This window comes from Triticum dicoccoides, chromosome 4A, assembly GCF_002162155.2.
Source record: "Triticum dicoccoides isolate Atlit2015 ecotype Zavitan chromosome 4A, WEW_v2.0, whole genome shotgun sequence".
NCBI lineage: Eukaryota > Viridiplantae > Streptophyta > Magnoliopsida > Poales > Poaceae > Triticum > Triticum dicoccoides.
Window position 1 is genome coordinate 656331190 of NC_041386.1, and position 7317 is coordinate 656338506.

A 7317-nucleotide genomic window follows, 5' to 3' on the forward strand; every position below is an offset into this window, starting at 1 on the left:
TCCCGACTTATGGGGGAATCATAGTCTCCATCATCGTTTCCTCACTGGGACATTGCTCTAATAATGATGATCATCACACTTATTTTTCTTACAACTCAACAATTACAACTCGATACTTAGAACAAAATATGACTCTATATGAATGCCTCCGGCGGTGTACCGGGATATGCAATGAATCAAGAGCAACATGTATGAAAATTATGAAGGTGGCCTTGCCACAAATATAATGTCAACTACATGTTCATGCAAAAAGCAATATGACAAAAGTAATGTGTGTCATATGAACGGAACGGTGGAAAGTTGCATGGCAATATATCTCGGAATGGCTATGGAAATGCCATGATAGGTAGGTATGGGGGCTGTTTTGAGGAAGGTATATGGTTTGTGTATGATACCGGCGAAAAGTGTGCGGTATTAGAGAGGCTAGCAATGGTGGAAGGGTGAGAGTGCGTATAATCCATGGACTCAACATTAATCAAAACAACTCATGCACTTGTTGCAAAAATTTAGAAGTCATCAAAAACCAAAGCAGTACGCGCATGCTCCTAGGGGGGTAGATCGGTAGGAAAAGACCATCGCTCGTCCCCGACTGCCACTCATAAGGAAGACAATCAATAAACAAAATTGTGCTCCGACTTCATCACAAAGCGGTTCACCATACGTGCATGCTACGGGAATCACAAACTTCAACACAAGCATTCTTTAAATTCATAATCACCCCAACTAGCATTGCTTTGATATTATCACCTCCATATCTCAAAACAATTATCAAGCATCAAACTTATCTTAGTATTCAACGCACTCAAAAGAAAGTTTCACATATCTTGAATACCAAGTATATTATCTTTAAGCAAATTACCATGCTATTAACGACTCTCAAAATAATCTAAGTGAAGCATGAGAGATCAAAAGTTTCTTTAAAACAAATCCACCACCATGCTCTAAAAGATCTAAGTGAAGCACTAGAGCAAAAATTATTATGCTCAAAAGATATAAGTGAAGTACTATGAGCAAAACTATCAAGCTCAAGAGATATAAGTGAAGCACTATGAGCAAAACTATCAAGCTCAAGAGATATAAGTGAAGCACTATGAGCAAAACTATCAAGCTCAAAAGATATAAGTGAAGTACTATGGGCAAAACTATCAAGCTCAAAAGATATAAGTGAAGCACTAAGAGTATTCTAGTAAATTCCAAATCATGTATGGCTCTCTCAAAAGGTGTGTACAGCAAGGATGATTGTGGTAAACTAACAAGCAAAGATGCAAATAATACAAGACGCTCCAAGCAAAACACATAACATGTGGTGAATAAAAATATAGCTCCAAGTAAATTACCAATGGAAGTAGACGAAAGAGGGGATGCCTTCCGGGGCATCCCCAAGCTTTGACTTTTTGGTGTCCTTGGATTATCTTGGGGGTGCCATGGGCATACCCAAGCTTAGGCTCTTGCCACTCTTTGTTCCATAATCCATCAAAAGAATTCACCCAAAACTTGAAAACTTCACAACACAAAACTCAATTGAAATCTCATGAGCTCCGTTAGTGAAAGAAAACAAAAGACTACTTTAAGGTACTGTAATGAACTCATTCTTTATTTATATTGGTGTTAAACCTACTGTATTCCAACTTCCTTATGGTTTGTAAACTAATTTATTAGCCATAGATGCATTGAAATAAGCAAACAACACATGAAAAACAGAATCTGTCAAAAACAGAACAGTCTGTAGCAATCTGTAACTAACGCAAACTTCTGGAACTCTAAAAATTCTACCAAAATAGGACGTACTGTACAATTTGTTTTTGATCATAAGCAAAAATAATCAATGCAAAATCACGTTTCTGTGATTTATTGAATTTTTTCTCGTGAGCGCAAAGTTTCTGTTTTTCAGCAGAATCAAATCAACTATCATCATAGCTTATCCTATAGGTTCTACTTGGTACAAACACTAACTAAAACATAAAACCACATCTAACCAGAGGCTAGATGGATTATTTATTCCAAAACAGAAGCAAAAAATAAAATTGGGTTGCCTCCCAACAAGCGCTATCGTTTAACGCCCCTAGCTAGGCATAAAAACGAGGATAGATCTAGGTTTTGCCATCTTTGGTAGGCAATTCTTCAATTAGGCATCTATCTTTCTTAGAAGTATCTTTATTTCTAGTAATTATGAAATTCTTAGGCACAAGATCGAAAAATTCATTCATAGCAAATGGTTCCTTAATGATAGCAAAAAGATTGGGATGAAGACTTATAGATTTAATATCCGCAATTTCCTTACTAGATGATTCACCCTTACTCTTAGGAACATAAGTAAGCTTAGGTTTTTTAGTACACGAACTTGGAGTGTTTTGTACGGAAGAAAAAGCGGTCCCCAAGTTGGTAATGATACCCTCAAGTTTATCGATTCTTGTGGAATCTAGATTTATTTTCTCGTTAACTATGGGTTCTTTTTCTTTAATATTTTTCAAAGTCGTTCCTACCTTAGATCCATATTGAGTAATTTGATTGTGGATCTTTTTATCAAGATTTTCAATTGATTCAATGGTAGCAACTTTATTCTCAATAATTTCAAGTCTTTGCATAACATGCTCCAAAGTTAACATAGTTCCATTAATCAAAGGAGGTGGTGAGCCAAATAAATCTATTAAAGCATTGTAAGAATCAAAAGTATGGCTACCCAAGAAATTCCCTCCGGTAATGGTATCAAGGATATATCTAAACCAAGGATTAGCACCTACATAAAAATTACGAAGAAGAACTAAGGTAGATTGCTTCCTGGTAGATCTATTTTGAGCATTGCAAATTCTATACCAAGCGTCTTTTAGATTTTCTCCCTCCCTTTGCTTAAAATTTAAAACTTCATTCTCGGGAGAAAACGGAGAAGATAAGAGACTAGTCATTGTGACAAGGTGAACAAACTTAACACACGAGCAAACAAAAAAAAACAAACGAGAAAAAGGCGAAAGGGAAAGAGAGGAGGAGATTGGGAAAGAGAGGGCGAATAAAACGGCAAGGGCGAAGTGGGGGAGAGGAAAACGAGAGGCAAATAATGTAATGCGGGAGATAGGGATTGTGATGGGTACTTGGTATGGTTGACTTTTGCGCAAACTCCCCGGCAACAGCGCCAGAAATTCTTCTTGCTACCTCTTGAGCACTGCGTTGGATTTCCCCGAAGAGAAGAGGATGACGCAGTAAAGTAGTGTAAGTATTTCCCTCAGTTTTTTAGAACCAAGGTATCAATCTAGTAGGTGATCACGCTCAAGTCCCTCGTACCTACACAAAACCATAGCTACTCGCAACCAACACAATTAGGGGTTGTCAATCCCTTCACGGTCACTTACAAGGGTGAGATCTGATATATATGATAAATAATATTTTTGGTATTTTTGATATAAAGATGCAAAGTAAAAAGTAAAAGGCAAAGTAAAAACAAAGCAAGTAATAAAGTAAATGAGATTGATATGATGAGAATAGACCCGGGGGCCATAGGTTTCTCTCAAGAGCATAAGTATTCTATGGTGGGTGAACAAAGTACTGTTGAGCAATTGACAGAATTGAGCATAATTATGAGTATATCTTGGTATGATCATGTGTATAGGCATCACGTCCGAGACAAGTAGATCGAAACGATTCTACATCTACTACTATTACTCCACTCATCGACCGCTATCCAGCATGCATCTAGAGTATTAAGTTAAAAACAGAGTACTGCGTTAAGCAAGATGACATGATGTAGAGGGATAAATTCATGCAATATGATAAAAAACCCCATCTTGTTATCCTCGATGGCAACAATACAATACGTGCCTTGCTGCCCCTGCTGTCACTGGGAAAGGACACCGCAAGATTGAACCCAAAGCTAAACACTTCTCCCATTGCAAGAACTACCAATCTAGTTAGCCAAACCAAACAAATAATTCGAAGAGACTTGCAAAGATAACTCAATCATACATAAAAGAATTCAGAGAAGATTCAAATATTATTCATAGATAAGCTGGATCATAAACCAACAATTCATCGGTCTCAACAAACACACCACAAAAAATAAGATTACATCGAATAGATCTCCACAAGAGAGGGGGAGAACATTGTATTGAGATCCAAAAAGAGAGAAGAAGCCATCTAGCTACTAGCTATGGACCCGAAGGTCTGAAGTAAACTACTCACACTTCATCGGAGAGGCTATGGTGTTGATGTAGAAGCCCTCCGTGGTAGATGCCCTCTCCGGCGGAGCTCCGGAACAGGCCCCAAGATGGGATCTCACGGATATAGAGAGTTGCGGTGGTGGAATTAGGTTTTTGGCTCCGTATTTGATCTGTTGAAGGTACGTAGGTATATATAGGAGGAAGGAGTACGTCGGTGGAGCAACAGGGGGCCCATGAGGCAGGGGGGCATGCCCTAGGGGGGCGCCCCCCACCCTCGTGACCGCCTCTTTTGTTCCTTGGAGTAGGGTCCAAGTCTCCTGGATCACGTTCGGTGAGAAAATCACGTTCCCGAAGGTTTCATTCCGTTTGGACTCCGTTTGATATTCTGTTTCTTCGAAATACTGAAATAGGCAAAAAACAGCAATTCTGGGCTGGGCCTCCGTTAGTAGGTTAGTCCCAAAAATAATATAAAAGTGGAAAATAAAGCCCAATATAGTCCAAAACAGTAAATAAAGTAGCATGGAGCAATCAAAAATTATAGATACGTTGGAGACGTATCAGACCCACACGCTTCCGAAGAACAAAGTGAAGGCCCTCAACCTCGTGAACAAGACCAAGGGCAAGATCAACCTCAAGATGGTAGTGATCCACCGAATGATGCCCAAGGTCAAGTTCTCCCCCTCGAGCAAGTTCAAGATCTCGAACAAGCTCAAGATGGCGCTCAAGATAATCAAGTTGATCCTCCTCCTTCCACATCCGAGGAGGAATTAGAGCGTCGTGCCGCGAAGATTGCTTCCAAGCTCACCACCAAAGGCCATCTCATGGAGAATGTGGTTGGAAGCCTAAGAAAGGGGGTAAGCACTCGTAGACAATTAGCAAACTATTGTGAACATCACGCGTTTGTCTCTTGTGTTGAACCCCAAAAGGTCTATGAGGCACTCGAAGATTCAGATTGGCTCAATGTCATGCATGAAGAACTCAACAACTTTGAGTACAACAAGGTGTGGAGATTGGTACCAAGGCCATCGGGGAACCACAACGTCATTGGAACCAAATGGATTTTCAAGAACAAGCAAGACGCTCATGGGAACATCATTCGCAACAAGGCAAGATTGGTAGCACAAGGCTACTCCCAAGTCGAGGGTATCGACTACGGTGAAACCTTTGCTCCCGTTGCTCGCCTTGAATCCATTTGTTTGTTGATTGCTTATGCTTCCCATCACAACTTTAAGTTACCACAAATGGATGTGAAAAGTGCTTTTCTTAATGGTCCTATTAATGAGTTGGTTTATGTCAAGCAACCCCCCGGGTTCGAGGATCCCTACTTCCCGGATCATGTGTATCAACTCGATAAGGCACTCTATGGCCTTAAACAAGCCCCACGTGCGTGGTATGACCACCTTACCGAGTTGTTACAAGATCGTGGATTTGAAGTTGGGCAAATTGATCCCACTCTTTTTACTAAGAAGGTCAAAGAGGAGTTGTTTGTATGCCAACTATATGTTGATGATATTATCTTTGGTTCCCCTAACAAAGCTTTCAATGAGGAATTTGCCACTCTCATGACCTCTAAGTTCAAGATGTCTTCGATGGGAGAGTTGAAGTTCTTCCTTGGTTTTGATATCAAACAAAGAAGAGAAGGTACCTTCATCAACCAAGCCAAATATACTCAAGACATGCTAAAAAGATTCAAGCTAAGTGATGTCAAGCCGGCTTCTACTCCAATGCCTACCAAGTGCCAACTTGACATTGATCCCAATGGTAAAGTGGTGGATCAAAAGGTATGTCGCTCCATGATTGGATCCTTGCTTTACCTTTGTGCATCTAGACCGGATATCATGTTGAGTGTGGGAATTTGTGCACGGTTTCAAGCCGCACCGAAGGAAAGCCACTATGTGGCGGTCAAGCGAATCTTTCTATATTTGGCTCATACCCCAAACTTTGGCTTGCGGTACCCAAGAGGAGCAAACTTCAAGCTTGAAGGATTTACGGATTCCGATTGGGCGGGAGACAAAGTGGATAGGAAGTCCACTTCCGGAGGGTGCCAATTTCTTGGTTACTCTTTGGTGAGTTGGTCTTCCAAGAAGCAAAGTTGTGTGTCTCTCTCGTCCACCGAAGCAGAATATGTGGCGGCCCGTAATTGTTGTGCACAACTCCTATGGATGAGTCAAACTTTAAAGGAATACAGTGTCATTTGTGACAAAGTGCCTCTTTGGTGTGATAATGAAAGTGCCATCAAGATTTCTCTCAACCCGGTGCAACACTTCAAGACGAAGCACATTGAGATTCGGTATCACTTCATCCGGAATCATATTAGGCGAGGGGAGATCGAGCTCAAGTATGTTAACACACATGATAACCTTGCAGATATTTTCACGAAGCCCTTGGATGAAGCAAGATTTCGTGAGTTAAGGCATGAGCTAAATATCATTGATTCGAGCAATGTGACTTGAGCCCGTGCACACCCCACCTCACTCAACTTGTTGTCTAGTTTAGGTGTAGGCATGGACATAGGGGGGTGTAGTTCTCTCAATGAACTCTTCCTCCCCCACATTATGCATAAATTGATCAACTCTTTCACATTAGCCATTTTTTATGGTACTTGTGCTTCAAAGACGAGTTTTGGTCATGGACCCAAGGATAATTCTTCGCGGTGCCATACCAATTGACTTAAACATAGGTGGCTCTGGTCACCGCCCGTCCTTGGATAAGTTGTGTCTCGTAGTTGGTCTTTGTTGTCGTGTGGCTTCCTCTTCTCCTTGCCGTGTTTGAGTCATTGTTTGTGTTTGCCCCGTTGTTGGTTAGTGTTTCTCCGGAGTTTGTTTTTGCTTTTTCTCCTTTTTCTCTCTTGAGTTCTAGCACTTTCTCGGCTTACGGTACTACCGTGGTGCGCCATGGTACTACCGCAGGAGCTGGTGGCTCTTCGTCTAGTGCGTGGCCCTCCAGGGGCACGGTACTACCGCTACCTCCGCGGCAGAATTTTTTTACTGCCGTTGAACGAGCGATACTACTGCCCAGCGTGCGGTACTTCCGCTCGGGCAGTGCTACCACGATGACCCGCGGTACTTCCGCGCCCATGCGAGCGGGTGGGGGTTAAGAGCGGGACAGGGGGAGTTCTAACTCCCCCATACCCATTCATCTCTATTCCCCACCCCGTCTCTCTCTCTCT